General features: G+C 43.6%; 1 pseudogene across 1 annotated transcript in view; it reads right to left on the bottom strand.

Moving 5' to 3' along the window:
• LOC308278850 (small ribosomal subunit protein uS7m-like) overlaps window positions 1-17,481 on the bottom strand; it is a 107,201-nt pseudogene extending 89,720 nt beyond the window's left edge. Inside the window, exons 1-3 of the transcript in view lie at window positions 17,190-17,481; window positions 11,734-11,839; window positions 11,450-11,574 (exon numbers count right to left, since the gene is read on the bottom strand). The product of the transcript in view is annotated as a small ribosomal subunit protein uS7m-like (transcript). The remainder of the gene's footprint in view (window positions 1-11,449; window positions 11,575-11,733; window positions 11,840-17,189) is intronic.
• Window positions 17,482-20,958: the final 3,477 nt, after the last annotated feature.

Below are 20,958 nucleotides of genomic sequence, written 5' to 3' on the forward strand. Positions count from 1 at the left end.
CATCTTGTACTCCATTAAGATGTATGACTACAATGCACCAATAAAAATTTAAGAAAAGTTATTGAAGTTTTACTTAAATTATTATAGTAGAAATAAATGCCCTCATGGTTTACATCATAGCCAACCTCATCATATTAGCATGACGTGACAAGGCTTCAGGAATATTGATCTACCAGGTGCAAAGCTCCCTCATATTTTAGGAAATGTCCTACTGACTTGATTGGATTTATTTCTGTTTCTTTGTATTTTTCTTTGATTTGGGCTGTGGAATCTTGAAGTCCATTTGCATGGTCTGCCATGAAGACGTGCTGGAGTACTTGGTAGACTAAGATAGGAGGATTGCAGGTTTGCAGCCAGCCTCAGCAACTTATGAGGCCCTCCATAACTTAGTGAAACCCTATTTCAAAATAAAGAATAAAATAGGGTTGGGGGTTGCAGCTTGGAGGTAGGAATGCTCCTGGGTTGAATCCCCAATACAGCAGATAAAAACAAAACATAAAAAAATACAATATGTGCTGGGACATCCAGGTTCTGAGACACACTGTATGGTCCTTAATAATTGATTGCACTGTGGTTATGGTCCTCTTTTCATGAGGGATGCCAGGCGAGCTTCTAGTTCATCATGTGGTATTTGCCAAGCCAGCATCTCAGCTATCCAATGGTAATGAGGGTGGAATTTTCAACTCTTCTGGGTCACTTGTCTCAGCAGTTTACCCTCTGCTGAGACATGATGCCTAGGCTCACATGGCTTCAGGATGGTGGTGAGCACCCTTTGTCAGGACGCATCCTGAAATCCAAGGGAAAGCCTTCTCTGGCATTGTCTGTACTCTGCAACCTTGCCCCTGGCCATAGCTGATTGAGGGTAGAAACCCAAGTCTTCCGAGGCTTTCTGTCTTGGGAATTTGGAGCTCAGAAGAGACAGACTAGAAAGGTGTTGGTGCCCAGTTCTTGGTCACCACAGCTCCTCTTTGTTTATAATACTGTATTATATTTACAATGACTGTTCTAACATGGCACTTAGAGACCATTTCACCTATGGTTCTGTTTGGCCACTAGTCTCTTGTCTCTATCTATATCTATGGTTCCCCTTTTCCTTGGGGAACAGAAACCTATGATTTGTCACTTTTGCCAATAATGAAAATGCTAATGATCTGGGTAGCACAGTTATTACTACTTTCATATTGTATTCATATGGAACCACATCAAAAGAACCAGGATGTCTGTCTTTCTGTCTCTCTCTGTGAATCCTACCAATTCTTCCCAGCCTAGCCCCCTGTGTAATCAGAAACACTTTTCTGGTTATAGTATTATAGTTTGGAACTGAAATATCTATCTGGTTTGGCTCATGTTTTGAAGGCTTGGCCACCAGGCAGTGGTGCTATCATATAGTGGCGGAACCTTTAGGAGGTGGAGCCTAGGGAAAGAAGATAGGTTATTGGGAGATGTGCCTCTGACAGGGATATTGGGACACCAGCTCATTCTCCTCTCCTTTCCTCTTCTCTCCTCTTCTCTCCTCTCTTCTCTTTTCTTTTCTCATCCTCCTTTTCTTCTTCCTTTTTTCTCTCTCTGCTTCCCATATGCCATGAAGTGAGCGGCTCTGCTCTTCCACATGCTCTTGCCATGATGTCCTGCTCACTACAGAGCCAGAAACAATGGTGCCAAGTGACCATGGACTGAAACCTCTGAAACCATGAGCCAAAATATACCTTTCCTATGAGTCAAGTATGGTGGCACATACCTGTAATCCCAGTACTTGGGAGGCTGAGGCAGGAGGATCTCAGGTTCGTGACCAGCCTCAGCTACTTAATGAGGCCCTCCTCAACTTAATGAGATTCTGTTTCCAAGTAAAAAAATATGGCTGGGGGTATATCTCAGAGGTAGAATGCCCCTGGGTGCAATCCCCAATATTCTTCCCACACTAAATCTTTCATCCTTCAAAGTGATGTTCTCAGGTATCTCATCATAGTGAGAGAAAGCTGAGGAAAAAACATGCCGTAGAAATGATGCTCTAAAGTATAGTGTTTAAACACAGTTCTTCAGGGAGAAATTGATGAATTCCTTCTCTCAAGGGATCCAGAACTGGTCTAAGTTAACCTCTTTTGGTTAGCTAATAATTCCTTTGATGCTCTATGATATATTCAGGATTTTTCTTTTTCTTTTTATACTGTTATTGGTGCATTGTAGTTATACATTATAGTGAAGTTCAACGTGATGTGATGTAAATATGCATGCACACAACACTTGTGTGTTTCGCTCTGGATTCCACTCTGCCCCCCCTTCCCCATATTAGTGAAATTGGTAGCGAAACCTTCATATGTGGAATAGCATTATCTGGACTGTTTCCTTTATCAGTCCTCCACTTTTCTCTTCCCCCTTCCTTCCCCCAGTACCCTTCCATTATTCTACTGGGTCTGTCTCCTATTTATCTAAAGTTCCATTTGCTTCTTATTTTCTCTCTAGGTTCCACATGTGAGAGAAAACATGACACTTGGCTTTTTGAGACTAGTAGATCTCGCTTAGCATAATATTATTGAGTTCTATTATTTTCTTGCAAATAACATAATTTTGTTCTTCTTTATGGCTGAGAATAATTCCATTGTGTGTATAGACCACATTTTCTTTACCCATTCATTTGTTGATGGACATCTGGGTTGGTTCCATAATTTGGCTATTGTGAATTGTGCTGCTACAAACTAATTCTGACCATAATTCTTTTAGAAGGATACTAAGGAGTGGCATAGCTGGATCATATTATAGTTCCTTTCCTACTCTCTTAAGAAACCTCCACAATGATTTCCATAGTAGTTGTACTAATTACTATCCCACAAACAATGTAGAAGAGTTCCTATTTACCCACGTATTTTTGTTTGCATTCTTGATGATACTTATTTTAACTGGAGTTAGATGGAATCTCAGTGTAGTTTTGACTTGCATCTTCTCTGATTGCTATTTATATTGAACATTTTTTCCTGTATTTATGGATTTTTCTCTTACATTTCTCTCCACCTTTTTGTCGTTCTTGTTAATTTTTTAAAGCTGGTTTCCATGGCTTCAAAGTGAGAACACATTTGGGTATGGTGACACATGACTGTAATTCCAGTACTTGGAAGGCTGAGTCAGGAGGTTTGAAGATTCTAGACCATTCTTAGCAACTTAGGAAGGCCCTCAGCAACATGGCAATATCTTGTTTCAAAATTAAAAAAAAAATAAAATGGGACTAGGGTATACTTTGGAGGTAGAATATCCTTGGCTTCAATCCCCAGTACTAAAATACAACAAAACAAAACAAAACAACAAGTGAGAACAATTTAGTTAATACTTGCCTCCCAAAATTCATGAAGTAGATGGAGGCTCAGCTGGCTTCAGTGAAGGGAGGTTAGGTTCTATTGTTAGTTCTGTCACCTTTTTCTTCTCTTCTTTCTATTTTCTCTTCTCTTCTCTCTCTCCTCTTTTCTTTTCTTTTCTTTTCTTTGTACTGGAGATTGAACCCAGGAACATTCTACCTCTGAGCTACACCCCAAGCCTTATTTTATTTTTTATTTCAAAACAGAATCTCACTAAATTTCTGAGGCTGGCCTTGAACCTGCAATCTTCCTGCCTCCGCCTACCAAGTACTGGGGTTATAGGCGTGTGTCACCATGCCCAGCATCGGCCACTTATTTAATATGACTGTAAGTAAGCCACATACATTCTTTGAGTCTTCCTTTCTTCTACCATAAATAAAATGGGAGTGTTCTGGAAGATAATTAAATTGTGGTAGTTTGCCGGGCGTGGTGGCACACGTGTGTAATCCCCGCACTTGGGAGGCAGAGACAGGAGGATTGTCAGGTTCGAAGCCAGCCGTGCTGGTTTAAGAGACCCTGTTTCCAAATATAAAAAAGTATAAAATAGGTCTGGGAGTGTAGCCTGGAGGTAGAAGGGCTTCCAGGAACCCCAGTATCACCAAAAAATTGTAGTAGCTTTAGGAAGAGGCTCCAAATCTCTTTGGACATCCTTCCATCCATGTTTTATCCCTTTGAGTATGGGTGGGCTTGTGATTACTTCAACCAATAGAAGATGACAGGTATAATACTGTATGACTTATGAGCATGGCTCCATAAAGACAATGAAGCTTCTGCCTTGATTGTGGGAATCTTTGTCCTGGATTCCTAAGCCACTATGTAAAAAATGTGATCGTATTCTGGTGGTCTTCCAGTGATGAGCCCAGGCGACATCTGGAGTCCACATGTAAGTATTCAAGTTGTCTCAACTGAACTTCTTGCCAACAGCCAGTGTTGACTGTCAACTATGTGAGTAGCTAGCTGTGATGTCTAGCCTGTCTAGCCTTTGGATGATTGCAAGTCCCATTGCCACCTGCTTACAATCACATAGACTCCAAAGTGGAACTGACCCATAAAACCTTTCCAAAATTCCCAATTCAGATTCCCCTCCTAGATTCCTGTGAGAATAACAGAATGGTCATTTTATGCCAATAATTTATGAAGTTTATCACATGGCCATACTAATAAAAATTATTGCCTTCAGGCCTTGACATTCCTTCACATCCTCCCTTCATTATCTATTTTTTCTATCTAATTCTTCCATCCATTTAGGGCCTCAAAGATGAAACAGTCAAGCCAGGTGTGGTGGCACAGGCCTGTGATCCCAATACTTGGTAAGCTCAGACAAGAGGACTGCAGATTCAAGAACAGTATCAGCATTTTAGCTAGACTGTCAGCAACTTAGTGAGACCCTGTTTCAGAAATAAATAGCCAGCCTAGGTGGTGTATGCTTTGTAATTCCAGTACTTGGGAGTCTGAGACAGGAGAATCCATAGATTTGAGGCCAGCCTCAGCAACTTAGTGAGACCTTGTTTCAAAGTAAGAAATGAAATAATGCTGTGGGTATAGCTCAGAAGTAGAATGTTTCTGAGATCAATCCCTAGTACCAATAACTAACTAACTAACTAAATATGAATCAGTGACTGTCTATGGCCTTGCAGAACTTCCTGGGAAGGGGAGAACCAGCTTGAGTAAAATCAGTTCAAACCACAGGAAATATCTCCAGAGAGTAGCCAAAAGGTGTGGGCAGCAAGCTTTGGAAACTGCATTAGGAATGGTTAAATCTGATCGATGAACAAGATTCATAAGGTCCTGAATCTCCTGAGGGGATGTCCTAATGGAAGAGACAAGCACTAAAGGAATAAATGACTAATCAAGGAAACACATTGCCAGTGGGAGGACAGAGTAGAGTGAGGGAGGCTGGCCCACAGGAGGCTGATTATGAGGTCAAGGCAAAGTTCAGGTGAGAGGGAAAGAGGACGGAGAGAGGCTGGGAGGAAGGCTGGCAGGAGAGCCAGGCTTGGCAACTGAACGAAGTGGCCAGTCTCGCTTGGATGTCTCGCGTCACCTCTAGGCTCTTCCATTCTCATGGTTGGGAGGCACTTTGCCTTCTCTTTATTTGCCTTGGGCTGGGTGTGGTGGCCCATCCCTGAGATCCCATATTTGGGAGGTGGAGACAGGAGGATTGTAGGTTCAAAGGCAGCTTCTGCAAGATCTTTAGCCACTAGAAAAATCCTGTTTCAAAATAAAAATAAAATAAGGCTAAGGGTACAGCTCAGAGGTAGAAGGCCTCTGGGTGCAATCCCTGGGACCACAAAAACAGAGCAAAACACAAAAACTACTTGCCTTTGGGAAAGATTTTGATAGTCATTTATATGCAGGTGTCGGTGACCAATAAGATGATATAATGTGATCTTTCCCTGGGACACCAGTAGTCTAACATGTTAAACTAAAAATAAATAAATAAATAATAGAACAAGAAACCCTAAGAATCAAAATGGATGGAATTAAGAGAGGGCTGTATGTCTTTCAGCTTGAGTCAAAAGGGAACAAAAGCAGGCTGGCTTCACGAGGAGCCATCTGAGATCCCTCTTCTTTCTCCTTCAGCTTTCTCTGTCTTTTTTTATGGTACTGGGGGTGGAACCCAGGGGCTTTCTACCTCCAGGCTATACTTCCAGACCTATTTTATACTTTATTTGGAAACAGGGTCTCACTAAGTTGCTGAGAGCCTCACTAAGTAGCTGAGGCTGGCTTCAAACGCGTGCGATCCTCCTGTCTCAGCCGCCCAAGCGCAGGGATTACAAGTGTGCGCCACCACGCCTGGATTTCTCTGTCTTTTCTGTCTTCCTATTCTCTCAGGAGTTCTGCATCGTCTTTTTCTTTTTCTCTTTGAATGTCTTTCTCTGCCTCTCAGCATACATGGGTCACACATGGTGGCCCCAAGGGTGCCTTGGATCACCATAGCTCAGGTTGGACTCAAAATTTCTCCAATGCCCTGAGTTCTGGGTAGGCTGCTGGTGGTCGTGGGGATTCTTGGCCAGTCCAAAAGATGGCCTGGAAGACTGTATCCCTGCCTAAGGAAGAGACTGTGCTCATCTCCCTTGCACTAGAGGGAGCTATTGGGTGGAGGGTCCCCAAGATGCAGATGCCATCTGATATCTGATGACTCATAAGGCTGACTTTATCCTCAGTAACCATCCTGGAGACGATTGGCAGCTATTGCCAGGGATGTCCTCTCCTTAGCTACACTGTTCCAAAAGGAGATGAAAAAGATTAGTGACAGCTGGTACTTTGATTTTCTTCTTTTTGGTCTCCAATGAGCGTGGTTGTCTGTTAATTAGCCTCCAGGAAAGTACCTCCTTTACTTTGTTTCCTGTGATGGACCGATGGGCATTGAAGCCTAGACATGGTGGCACCTTTGTCGCAATTAAACTTGCCCTTTTTTCCCAGAAGTTAAGGCAAATGTTTCCCCTGTTGATTCTGTTGCTACAGTAAAGAAGAGAGTGCTTCTGAGAAAATCCTGCCCACTCAAACCTCAGGGATGGAGGGGAGGATTGGCAAGGTACTCACCATCTCTGAATTCCTGTAGTGTGCCAGGCTCTGTATCACAGCACTTGGCCCACCTCCTCCGTTGATCTCACAGTGACAATGCGATGCTGAGAGAGGAGGGATTCCATGTGGGTGGGCTTGTAACCACACAGCCTCTTGGTTTGATATTACCTTTTTTCTATACATAGAGATCATATGATTCTCCTTGTTCTTGGAACATGAAGTCATAGGGTTATTTGCAGTAACACAGCACAACTGTATTGGAAAAGAACCCATTCCTAGAATGTTTTGGTACTTCTAAGAAGGGATGGTGTGTATGTATGGGAAATATGCTATGGTGCCGTCTTCTTTTTGGAGTGTGACGGACTACAAGAAGAGGGACCTCAAAAGGAAGGTCAAAACTTTCTTTGCTTAAACTAACTTCTCCTCCTCTTTTGGTACTGGATGTTGAATGCAGGGACATTCTACCTCTGAGCTATACCCTCAACTCTTTTTTTTTTTGTTTTGAAACAGGATCTCTTTCTATGTTACTGAGGCTGGCCTTGAACCTGCAATCTTTCTATATCAGCCTCCCAAGTACTGGGATTATTGGTGTGCACCACCACAACTGTTTAGATTTTCTTCTAATGAAGCCTTAACATTTTAGAATCTCACCTTGTTGAATACAAGAATCCTTTTAATTGGCTCCAAATAGCCAATTGTATAGTGGTGAGCACTTTCTTGTGGGGGACTAGAGATTGTTTAGTGGCTAGAATGGAATTTCTGGCCATCCTAGAACCTTCCAGAACTAATTTCTAGTTTCCTACACTGGGGAGCCTGTCAGAAGAAAGGTGATCAAGAAGTATTGATGTTGTAGCCTGGAGTGGTGGCTGATGCCTGTAATTCCAGTACTTGGGAGACTGAGACAGGAGGATCACAGGTTCAGGACCAGCCTCAGCAAATTAGTGAGGCCCTGTTTCAAAAATAAAATAAAACAGAGTAAAATAAGATGGGCTGGGGGGTGTATCTCAGAGGAAGAATGCCCCTGGATTCAATCTGCAGCACCAGAAAAAAAGTAATGATGTTGGGATTTAACTCGAAAGCTGTAAATGACTGAGAATTTTGTAGCCATACTAATAGATGCACCTCATTTGTTTTTCAGTGATCCTACAGGTAAGTGGTGGTGTTTCCATTGTAGAAAGAAAGGACCACTTGGCTCAGAAGTTAAGGAATTTACCTGTGAGAAGCATCAGAGAGTTGAAGAGCTGGGATTCCAACCCTGGCTTATCACTTGCTAGGTATGGGACCTTGGCCTCAGTTTTCTCAAGGTATCAAAGCATCCCATTTCACAGGGTTGGGAGAGAATGAAGTAATGGCCTGCATGCTTGGCTCCTGTATCCTGCTCTTACCATTCTACTGTGTGCAGCTCAGAAGAGGCAGGCCTTAGACTTGAACCCAGGGCTGTTGGATTCATTCTGCCTCCCCTGGGGAGATTTTGATCCCAAAATGCCATTAGATTGGGGTCAAGGAAATAGTCTGTGGCTGGGATTCACCTCTTAAGTGTCACTGATGGATGACAATCCCCTTCCCCCATACATATATATTTCCTTTAGAACATGTGTATATGTATTGAAGGAAAATTCTAGTAGGAGAGAGAAAGAGAAATCATATCACAATATGGAACGTATTCTTATTGGCAGCTGTTGTTTCTGCTAGGCAATTCTTTTGTTTGACTTGTTTTTCTTCATAAATCAGCTGCATTGAGGTATGATTTACATACAGTAAAATGCACCCATTTTATATTTGATGAGTTTTGACATCTGTGAAACCACCATGATAATCAAGTGACAAAGCAATCTCATCATTCCCGAATGTTCTCGCAGGCCTCTGCAGTCAGTTCCCTCCCTCCTGGCCCCAGGTAGCCACAAATCTCCATTCTATCACTAGAGATTCCATCTGCCTGAATTGCATATAAATGGACTCATACAGTTTTTGCTCTCTTGCATCTGGTCTCTCTCTCTTTCTTTCTTTCTTTTTTTTTTTTTTTTGGTGGTACTGGGGTTCTTGGAAGCCCTTCTACCTCCGGGCTATGCTCCCAGACCTTTTTTTATACTTTTTTATTTGGAAACAGGGTCTCTTAAGCTAGCGAGGCTGGCTTAGAACCTACACAATCCTCCTGTCTCCACCTCCCAAGCACGGGGATTACAAGCGTGCGCCACCACACCCGGCTGCATCTGGTCTCTTTTACTTAATATACTCTCTGAGATTCATCTGCATTGTTTGGTAGGTCAGTAGGTATTCCCTTTTCATTGCTGTGTAGAATTTCATCACATGGATGCACATACATATTATGTTTATGCATTCATCCAAACAGCAATCGTTCAGTAAGTGTTAGGGCCAGACAGTAAGTACCACCTTAGACCTGGGCATCCCAGGCCCCTCACTGGGCTCTGTGCTGGGCATGACCTTGCTCTGGCGACCACTTGAAATCTTTCCCTGGGTGCTGAGAATCAGAGCATCCCCTGACCAGATGGCCCTAGGCCTGCTGCCTGGGCCTGCATAGCTTTTTATTCTGGATTAGTGTTCTTGGGATTGATAGATCTTGAGATCTAATTTGATAGATTTCAAACCTGGGGGTGGAATATGAGTTCTAATAAGAACTAATAAAGGGCATAGGCAGAAGGCACAGACATTCAGGTCGGATAGCCCATGTTCATGTATGCAAGGCTCCTCATGGAAAAAGAGGGGCCTGCTGTAGGCTAGGGGGGTTCTTTATTTGTATTCATTCCTTAGCCCACAGGTGAGAGGGTCAGACATGTAGCCATAGGAGTAGGAACAGAAGAGAACAAGAGACTTCTAGGGAGAAAATCAAATTGTAAAGAGACAGGAAACCAATTTTAGAGGTCACGGAACAGACGGTTTTGGAATTGGAAGTGATTTTAGACTTCATGTTCTCTCGTTTTTTAATTTCACAGATGAGAAAACTGAGGCCCAGGGAGGTCAAGTGACTTCTCTAATGTCACACAGCTAGTCAGTGGCAGAATGAAGAAGTGAGATTTTCTAATCCTAGGGCAGAGTTCTTTCAATATACAAAAGTACAGTGGTTTACAAACTTTTTCTGTGTACATATGCTCTAAAATATTTCTGTTAAACGGTGAAGCTCCTTCACATATTTTGAAGTTAACTTCTAAAATATTTTTAATTATAAAGTTAAATAGTTCAAAGGATTTAATTTTCAGCATATTGCAAATATTGTCATTTAAAAATAAAACTTATGTCACTCTTGGAAATAGAATGTAAATAGTCATTTGGTATCCATTAACATTGATTTAAAAATATGAATAAGTTGTCCTTAGTAGATTCAAATTTTATATCATTCCTTTTTCTCTTTCAACTTGAATTTTTGAATTTTCCCTAGGAAATTTATCCCATCATACTTTCTACTTGAAATATTTTTATTCATCACACATATATGTATATATACATACATATAAATTGAAGCCAGGTGTGGTGGCACACAAGTGTAATCCCAGTACTTGAGGGGCTGAGAGAGGAGGATCTGTAGGTTCGAGGCCAGCCCCAGCAACTTAGCGAGATCCTGTTTCCAAATAAAAAAAATAGGGCAGAGGGTATAGATCTGAGGTAGAACGCCCCTGGGATCAATCATTAATACCAATAAATAAATAAATGCCCTGAAATTATGTATTGCCATTTCCCATGGCCTTTCATTCATTATTAAATATTTATTGAATTTTTGTTATGTACCAGATATTGCTCTAGGTGCTATGCTAGCAAACAAAAGGCCTTGCCTACATGGAATTTACTTTGTGTTGGGGAAGGCATTTAATATATAGGATAAATCAATAAAATATATGTAGTTTTAGATATTGAAAAGTGCTAATAAGACAAAGCAGGGGAGGAGACGTGCAATATCAGGTTGGCAAATGATGTTGGCATTTTAGATAGGGAGGCCTCCCTCCCTGGAATAGTGACTTTTGTGTGCCAGATAGAGGGACCAGCCAGACCTGCAGCTGACCAGGTTTGAGGAAGGTAAGCACATTAGCATGGCTGGAGTCACAAGGGGGGTACAGGCTCAGTGGTCATGGGTTATAAAATAACTTTGGAGGGTGTCCTAAGAAATTTTAGGTTTTTACTTGCCTGATTATGAAGGGTTTTAAGACAATGGAATTATATCATCTGATGAATCAATCAATCTTTTTTGGGGGTTACTGGGGAGTGAAACCAGGGTGTTCTACCTCTGAGATAAACTCTCAGCCCTTTTTATCTATTTATTTTTTAAAATTTGAAACAGGGTCTCTCTTAAGTTTCTGAATCTGGCCCCCGAACCTGGGATCCTCCTGTCCCAGCTTCCAAAATAGTGAGATTAAAGGTATGTGCCACCAGACCTGACTAGCTCTTTGGATTACTGCTGTGAAAAAAAAAAAAATAACCTCTCAAACCTAATGGCTTGAAACAATCACAACCATTCATTTATTCATGATTTTGCAATTAGGCAAGGCTGGGAGAGGCGATGCCCCAGGCTGCATTGCTGAGGGGAGGATCACTGGAGCTGGAGCCAAAGGGTCCACTTCTAAGCTCACGTGACTGTGACTGGCAAGGTGGTGCTGGCTGTCGTCTGGGAGCTCGGCTGGGGCTGTTGGCTGGGGGCTCTGATTCTCTTCCAAGTGGGCTGTTAGGACTTTCACGCAGCATGGAGGCTGGCTTCCTAGAGGCAGGAAGCAGAAGCTGCCAGCCCCTTTCAAACTTAGGTCTGGAACCAGCACAGTGTCACTTCTTCTCCGTGCAGTTGGCTAAAGTGGTCAGAGAAAAAGCGGCGTGCGATGGGGCCGCGGGCAGGACAGTGAGGTCATAGCCATCTCAGCACCACACTGGCTGCCATGGGAGAAGGTTGCCATAATCCAGGCGAGAGATGAAGATGACTTGAAGCAGGCTGATGGCGGGGGTGGGGGGTGGGGGTGGGTCAGTGAGAACTAGTTGACGAGGGGTGAGACAGAGAGCGTTGTCTTAATCTGTGTCTACGAAGAAGCAGATTCTCAGATGGAATTAAACATGTGAGCATTTTCTTTTTCTCCTTTATACTTTTATTGGTACATTTTACTTACACATCATACTGAGGTATAGAGTGATAGAAATAGGCATGCACACAATACTTGGTGTGTTTCCCTCTGGGTTCTACCCCTTCCCCTTCCCCATACATGGCATTGAGACTGGTATTGATAATTTCATATACTTAGGTGGCATTCTTTAAATGGTTACCGTCTGTATGTCTCTATCTCCCTTCCTCCCTCCCTTGGCCCTCTCTGCCTTTCCATTGGAGTCTCTGCTCCTCTGTCTAAGGTCTCTTTTGTTTCCTAATTTCTCTCTAGCTTCCACATATGAGAGAAAACATACAACTATTCACTTTCGGAGACTGGCTAATCTAGTTTAACATAATATTTTAAAGTTCCATTCATTTTCCTGCAAATAACATAATTTTGTTCTTCTTTATGGCTGAGTAAAATCCCGTTGCGTGTAATCTGCCACAGTTTTGTGACCCATTTGTCTGCTGATGGGCACCTAAGCGGGTTCCATAATTTGTCCATTGTGAATTGTGCTGCTATGAACATGGATATGCAGGTACGACTTTAATATTCTGACTTCGATTCCTTTGGAAAGATGCCCAGGAACACTATCGCTGGGTCAGATGGTGGATTCATTCTTAGTCTGAGAAACCTCCATGCTGATCTCCATAACGGCTGTGCTAATTTGCAGTTGCATCTTTTGATTATTATTTCCTGTGTGAGAAGGAAATAGAGCCAGGGAAAGATGGGATAGCCATCAGACCCTGATGGAAATCTGATGCTGGATAACAGGGAGAGGGAGAGAGGGTTGAATGGAAGAATCCAAGGACACCATGCAGCCTCAGGAAGGTTAATGCAAAATCTTTAGTGGATTCTTGAACTGAAGTTGGCCAACACAATAGTCCTCTGCCTCCCAAGATGGGTCATATGTAACCTGCCATGCTCGATTATTGGTGAGGAGCAGCTCATGGAAGAAATGGCCTCAGTGTGACTACAGCAGCAGATTTGCATCAGGGACACTTGGTCAATTCCATGCCCTGTGCAGGAGATCTCCAAGGTACATTCTCCTGGCTGCCTCCGGGTTCCAGGACAGCTTTAAGGTTTTGAATATGAGAAGATGAAAGGATAAAGAAACCTTAACTGATCTGGGGAGACCCTAGAAAGGACTGGTTTGAGGGGCATTGAGAAATTTGGATGTGGTAATCCCAATATCTGGAAGGCTGAGACAGGAGGCTGAGACAGGAGGATCACAGGTTTGTAACCAGCCTCAGCAACTTAGTGAGACCCTGTTTCAAAAATAGAGAATCAAAAATAGGGCTGGGGATATAGATTAGAAGTAGAATGCATCTGGGTTCAATCCCTAATAACACACACACACACACACACACAATACAACGAAAGTAATCTTCAAGGCACAAGGCACATGGCACAGGGCACTTTGTGGAGCTGATCTGAGTAGCCATGAGCTGGTGAAAGAAGAGATATGTCTGAGCTTGGAGGAAAGTGGTTCTGCTTTGCTGGGGTATGTGGTGTGGCCAAGGTTTAGGTGAGAGTCAAGTATAGAGATAGGAGAAAGAAACCTGATGAGGGTGCTAAGATGGTGCCCTGATCGATATGGAAGATGGGGGGGCTTTTAAGAACCTGATCAATAAGTATCTTAGTCCATTTTATGATGCCATAACTTAATACCATAAACTGGGTAATTTATAAAGAATAGAAGTTTGTAAGCTGGACATGGTGGCACACACCCATAATTTCAGTACTTGGGAGACTGAGATGGGAGAATCATAGGTTCAAAACCAGCCTCAGCAACTTAGTGAGACTTCCAGCAACTTAACAAGACCTCATTTCAAAATTAAAAAAAAATAAAAAGACTGGGAGCTTGAAGGTAGAATGCCCCTTGGTTCAATTCCTAATACCAAAACCCAGGGAAAAAATTAAGGAGTTTTTTTTGCTTATGGTTCTGGAGGCTGGGAAGTCAAAACACATGATAATGGTTTGGATTCTGGTGCTCAGCACCCGGCAAGGACCTTCCTGGTAGGCCATGACATAAAAGAGGCATAACACAGTGAGACAGTACAGGTACATCAGAGAAAAACCCGCCTTCATAACACAGCCACTTTCTCAAGAATCCATTTATGGGGGCACAGCCCTTGTGACATAATCACCTCTCATAGGTATCAACTACAAATACCATTAACATGTAACTTTGGGAATTAAGTTTCCAACACAGCTGGCGTGGTGGCACACACTTGTAATCCCAGAGTACTACTTGGGAGGCTAAGACTGAGACAGGAGGATCACAGGTTCAAGGCCAGCCTCAGCAATTCGTGAAACATTCAGTGATTTAAAGAGATACTGTTTCAAAATAAAAAATAAATAAAAAAGGGCTGGGTACTAGCTTGGAGGTAGAATGCCCCTGGGTTCAATTCATTCTCTCTCTCTCTCTCTCTCTCTATCTATCTATCTATATATATATATATATATATATTTTAACACATGGACATGGATTCTGGAGAACATTCAAGCCATAGCAATGAGCTAACCTACTTTGAGCCAGTTCAAAAGAGGCCAAGTATTTGGATTAGGATGAATTTAAGTTCTGATATAGCTAGCCCTGAGGGATTGTGGGAGGAGGTTCTGATATAGCTAGCCCTGAGGGATTGTGGGAGGAGAAAGGATAGTTAACATGGGAGGGAGAAAAAGAGTTTAATCTCTAGAGCTCTGACTCCTTAAAGGATCTCTTCCCATTCCCTTGGTCCCATAAAGTCTCCCCACGGTAAGGTGGTAAGGTGGCTGGGAGGCCTGCTGTGGGGTCCCCTGGTCTCATTCTCCCCTTCTTGGGGTTGTGGAGTGATCACTGCTTTCAAGATCCAAAGGCCAAAGTTATTCTAGCATCTGTCCCCAGTGGCCTATGGCCTTTGGAAAGCCCCATTCTGAGCCTTAGTTTCCTTACCTTTAAAATGAGAACAAGAATTTCTGCTTTTGCTTTTGCTGCTATTTAATGTTTTAAAAATCAAAGATGAATATCCATGTATGCTTTCCAAACCTCCACCTGCCATATAAGTAAAGGTACAGGCAGCAACTCAGTATGATAAGGACCTACTATGCACCATGTGCCGTGAGCTGGGGGCTGGGCTGGAGGGCTGAGAGGCTGGTGGTGCCAAGGAGAAGATAGAGGGAACTGAGTGGGAGAGAAGGCGGAGAAGGCCAGCGGAGGCTGACTCCATGGGGCCTCGGGAGTGCTTGCATGGGGCGAGTGTCTTAGGCATTCAAGAATCTCTTTCCACTATGCCTTCTTCTAGCTTGCCTTTCCAAGTCTAGGGGTGCTGTGGTCCTCTGCTTATGGGCGAGGGGAAACATGGGGCCATGTGCGGCATGCTAGGGGGAGCAGAGTTCTATTGCGGGCTCATCTATCACTGGATTCTATCCCAGTTGTGGAGAATGTTCTTTTTTGTTATTTTTGTCTAATTTTGTAATACTGGGGGTTGAATCCAAGGGCTCTATCTCTGACCTATATCTCCAGTCCTACTGTATTTTTATTTTGAAACAGGTTCTAAGTTGTGGAAGGCCTCACCAAGTTGCTGAGGCTGGCCTTGAATCTGTGACCCTCCTGTCTCAGCCTCCCAAGTACGGAGATTCCAGGCATGTGCCACCCCACTGGCTTTGGAAAATTGTTTTTTTTTTTTACCAGCACATGCCATTTGGATGAAGCTATCTCTTGTTACCTCCCTCCTAAGTTCTCCCCTCACTCATCTTAACTTCTCCACTAATATCTCAGAGTCTGTACTAGAACCAAATATCATGGCAGGTGCCGTGGGGACTGTCAAGGTGACAATACGAACCTCACTCTTTTTTTTCTGCGGCACTGGAGATGGAACCCAGGGGGCATTCTACCTCTGAGCTACACCCCCAGCCTTATTTTCTATTCTTTATTTTGAAACAGGGTCTCACTGAGTTGCAAAGGGCCTCACTAAGTAGCTAAGGCTGTCCTTGAACCGAGATCTTCTGGTCTTAGCCTCCCGAATGCTGGGATTACAAGTGTGTGCCACCATGCCCGGCTATAAACCTCACTCCTTGAGGGACATGGAAGGATACCTCTAATCCCTCATTGCCTCTTCCCAGAAGACTTCAGAAATCCCAGCTCTGACAAGGGAAAGAGGGAAGAAGATCATTGGTTCCAGAGCCTCTATGGCTATGTGCCAGCTAGCATGCTACATACTGTATATACGTTTCCTTGCTTAATATTCTCTGTGATTATAAAGTAAATAGCATCTTATTCTCTCTCTCTCTCTCTCTCTCTCTCTCTCTCTCTCTCTCTCTCTCTTGCTGGGGAATGAACTTAGGGCCATTCTACCTCTGAAATATACCTCCAACCTTTATAATTTTTTTAAGTTTGAAACAGGGTCTCCCTAGGTTGCTAAGAGTCAAGGCTAAGTTGCTGAGATTGGCCCCTCAAACCTGTGATTTTCCTGCCTCAGCCTCTTAAGTACTGGGATTATAGGTATGCACCAGTGAGTCTGGCTTATTTTCTCATTTTATAACAGAGGAATTTGTGGCTCAGAGAGTTAGTTAGTTTGGGTAAGCAAGGCCATAGGGATAGAAATAGGAAGAGGGGTGTGCTCAGCTGACAGATGACCCCATTCTGACCTTTATATATTCCTTGGATGGGGGGCTATGGAAACCCACATTCCTCCCATCCTGTGGTTCTGGGCCTTGCTTATACTTATTTTCAGAGGGAGGGGAAGGTTATGGAAGCACTTTCCCCTATATGTTCCAATGACCTATTGCTTCTGAAAGAACACATGTACATTTGTCCATGCAGTGGAGGGGGAATTTCTTCAGCCTGCTAGAACTTCTAAGCATGCTGAAAACCATGGTCTTTCTTGTGTGATATTCCCTTGGCTTGCTAGGTTCATGCCAATACTTTGGCTGGGTTCCTGGTGACAGAAGGAAAGCTCAACCTGGTTGGAAAGCTAACCTTAGCATCTTGTAAATCTGCTAGAAGCCATGCTGCAGCTGTGGCCTCAACTCAGTGCTGAGATGACTCATGATGAGAAATGGGCCAAACTTGGGACATCCCAGCTGGAGGGAAGGTAGTGAGTGGCCTGTTATGGGCCACCTCAGATTTACTCCTTGTAAGGCTCCTTTTGCATTTCCGTTGATTAGCCCTCTCGAGGACAGTGGCAGCTTAGGCTGCCATGTCTCCTGAGACAGCCCCGGAGGCCACAGTTGCTAGGAATCCTGAGGTAGAAGCTACCATGAAAGGCGCAGGCAGCCACAGCCTCTCCTTGCTCTGTGCTCTGGGGCTTCACAGATCCCTCCTCTGACCAGCTGATCTCCAGGAAGGGATGTTTCTTGTTGCGGGAGAGGAGGACATCCCCCTGGCGCTCAGCTCCCTGGGGGCCTGCCAAGATTTTAAGGCTGTGCATCCCTTGGGTCCCCTCCCTGAGGAGAGCTCCAGGAAGCTTCCTGGCAGTCTGGGTAGCAGGTGTCTCTCTGGGAGTCCAAAGCATCACAGCCACACCTTTATTCCTGCACGAGAATCTCATTAAGTCGAAATGATCTACCTAGGAGGTTAAGGACAGATCATTAGAAGAAGTTGGGGAGATGGTGTCTCCAGCACCATCCTGGTGCACTAGAGACACTTGATCAGTGGTGACCTGTTTATTGAGCTGAGCAGGCTGCCCTTGGGGACTCAGGTTCTTTCCATCTTCCTGATTTGCTTGTATCCTCACAGGTAAGAAGCAAGATGGCTCATCTGTTTCTATACCTCCTGTCCACATTATAAGCTGTAAAAGTGAGAAATGAGCCAGGTGCTGTGGTACACACCTGTGATCCCAGTACTTGGGGGGTAGTGACAGGAAGATTGCAGGTTTGAGGGCAGCTTCAGCAATTTACTGAGACCTTCAGCAACTTAAACCCTGGATTCGATCCCCGGAACCAAAGGGAAAAAAGGGGAAATGGACAGAGGAAGGAATAGCCCTTTAACAGGTAAGCAAGGCTTTCCCAGAAATCCCTGGGAGATCAAAGGAGTTTGGGAAAGTGTATGTTTCTATTTGGGCTTTGTTGTCTCCTAAACAAAATCAGACCCAGGTGTGGTGGTACATGCCCATAATTCCACTACTTGGGAGGCTGAGACAGGAGAATTGCAGGTTTGAGATCAGACTCTTCAACTTAGTGAGACTTTCAGCAACCTAGTAAGTCCTTGTTCATAAATAAAAATAAAATAGGGATGGGTTGTAGCTAAGAGGTATAATGTCCTGGGTTCCATCCCTAAAATTACTCCCCACCCCAAAATATGGCCTCAACGCTACTTCCGTCAAGAAATCAAGAAGTTCTGCCTATGCCCCTCCTCCTCCATATAATTGCTTGACATTGTATCATCTAATAGAATATGGTGGAAGTGACTTCCAAGATAGGTCATGGAAGTCCCCACAATTCTGCATGGCTCCCTTGGGACACTCTGGAAGAAGCCAGTCTCCATATTATAAGTCTGACCATTCTGAGATCACCATCCTGGAAAGGCCACCTGTAAGTGTTCTACTCAACAGACCCAGCTGAGTTCCTTTTCTGACAGCTGGTGTCAATGCCAGCCTGTATGTGCATCAGCTTGGAAATGCAGCCTAGCCAAGCATTTGGATGACTGCAGAGACCCCCTGAACCATATGCAGAGTCCCTAAACTCAAACAACGTACACAAACCCTTCCTGAATTGCTGATTCACAAAACTGTGAACAAAGGCAAATGGTGGTTCTTCAGCTGTTAAGTTTGTGTTACAATAGAAAACTGGAATGACCAGCGAGGAGGAGAAAATGAATACTGGGCAGCTAATAGGGACAGTGGGGCTCTGAGGCTCAGGGAGAATTTCCATCAGGAGGGTGGCCCCTGTGGAGCCTCTCATCAGAGGTTTTATGTTTCTAGAAATGTAGTGGGGGTAGAGCTCCCTCTTTTATGCTGAGACACTTGATTGAGATGAATTCCAAAATGGTAGTATCATAGAACTATTCAAATAGTCACTTGCATAGAAGTTAGGCAGGGATCATCACTGTTATTGATGAAAACAGAGGCCCTTGGCTTGCTGGATTGACAGGCTGCTTTCCTTGGAGTAAGGAAAAGTTGCCATTGGAAAACATAGTGGTAGTTTAACTTTCATTTCACCAAGAGAGAAATACGCTCCTTGCTATGGCTTGGATTTGTCCCTTTAAAGCTCATGTGTTGGAAATGTAATCGCCAAAGTTATATATTAATGGTATTTGGACCTGGCCATGGTAATACATGCTTGTAGTTTCAGTAGTTGGGAGGCAAAGATAAGAGGATCTCAGCTTTGAGACCAGCTTCAGCAACATAGCGAAACCCTATTTCAAAACAAAAAATTAAAAAGGGGTCTGGGGATGTAGCTTGGAGATAGAATGCCCCTGGGTTCAATCCCTAGCAAAAAAGGCATTTGGAAGTGGAGCTTTGAGGAAGTAGTTAGGATTATATGAGAGTATTCCCACTATGGATTTAGTGGCTTTGTAAGAAGAAGAGATATATAAGCTGGCACACGTGTTTACTCTGGCTCGCTAAGGCAATGCCATCTACCATTTCATGATGGAGTAAGAAGGCCCTCACCAGATGCTGAGCAGATGCAAGAGTCAGGCTCCTGGATTTCTCAGCTTCTAGAACCTTGAGCCAACTAAACTTCTATATCTCATAAATTTTCTGATCTTGGGTTATTTTGTTATAGCAACAGAAAACGGACCAAGGTAACCCTTTCCCATCTTACAGGTAAAGGTCCCAAGAGTAAGTTGTTTCAGCATACCCTATAGTTTTCAGTCTCCCAGTTCATTCTGCACTCTCCAAATTCAACCTCTGCCTGCCAAATGATGGGTGAAATAGGGGTTTGTCCTGTGATAGTGTTTCCCAAATGTGTCAAAGTTTGCTCTGTTCTGAATGGCTCATTTGCAGGCATCTGCACTGCATTCTGTGTCCAAATCCCAGCCAGTGTTTTCCCATCCAGGCATCACTGTCCTGCTGTGGGCTTTGCAAGGTCTCAGGACTCATCTTTCCTCTTTTAGCTCTTCTTCACACTGTGCCAAGGCTAAATATTTGCTTTGCTTGACCTTTATTTCATTCTCCTTGACTTCTTCATATTCACCTTCATGCTTTGATCAATCTCCCAATGGCAGTTGCCAAGCAACTTTCTCCAGGTTTCTCTGAAAATTCCATCTGTTTTCATCTAGCCCTTTGCTCAGCCACACTGTTTGCTCCCCCAGGTTGTGTTTGCCCCATGCTGAAACCACAGAGTGCAAACCAAAGAGAGGCCACGTGGAGCGAGCCTGGTTCAAGTGCAGTCAGAGAAGTCCAGGTTCAAATTCTGGATCTGCTCCATATTAGCCCTGACATTAAGCAAATTATTTAACTTTCCAAACTTTAGTTTCCTCATTTGTAAAATGGGTATAGTAAATTATATTGTCCAAAGTGACCATGATGATTTCTCCCATTCCACATGTCCTTCCTGAGGTATTGTGTGTGTGTGTGTGTGTGTGTGTGTGTGTGTGTGTGTGTGTGTTACTGGGGATTGAACCCAGAGGCATTCCACCTTTGAGCTACACCCCCAGTCTTTAAATTTTTTTGTTTCAAAACAGGGTCTCGATAAGTTGCTGAGGGTCTTGCTAAGTTGTAAAGCCAGTCTCGAACCTGAGATCCTCCCACTTCAGCCTCCCAAATACTGGGATTACATGGGTGAGCCACTGTGCCTGGCTCCTTGAAGATTATTACTTCCCCTCGTGTGGTATGGTCTAGATCCTTTTCCTTTGAATTTGGGCAGGTTTGTTCCTTGCCCATCACCAGTTGAATGCCACAGAAACGACGCTGCGTCGCTTCATTAGCTAGGTCAGAAGTAGTCATGTAAGTTGTCTGGCTGCCCTGAACCCACCATGCAATGAGGAAGCTCCAGTTAGTTCTCATGAGAAACCACATGGAGAAGCTCAGAAAGTACAGTTGCTTTTCATTATTTGCAAATTCTATATTTTTAGTCGCCTAGCT

This window comes from Muscardinus avellanarius (genome assembly GCF_963383645.1).
Source record: "Muscardinus avellanarius genome assembly, chromosome: X".
Taxonomy (NCBI): domain Eukaryota; kingdom Metazoa; phylum Chordata; class Mammalia; order Rodentia; family Gliridae; genus Muscardinus; species Muscardinus avellanarius.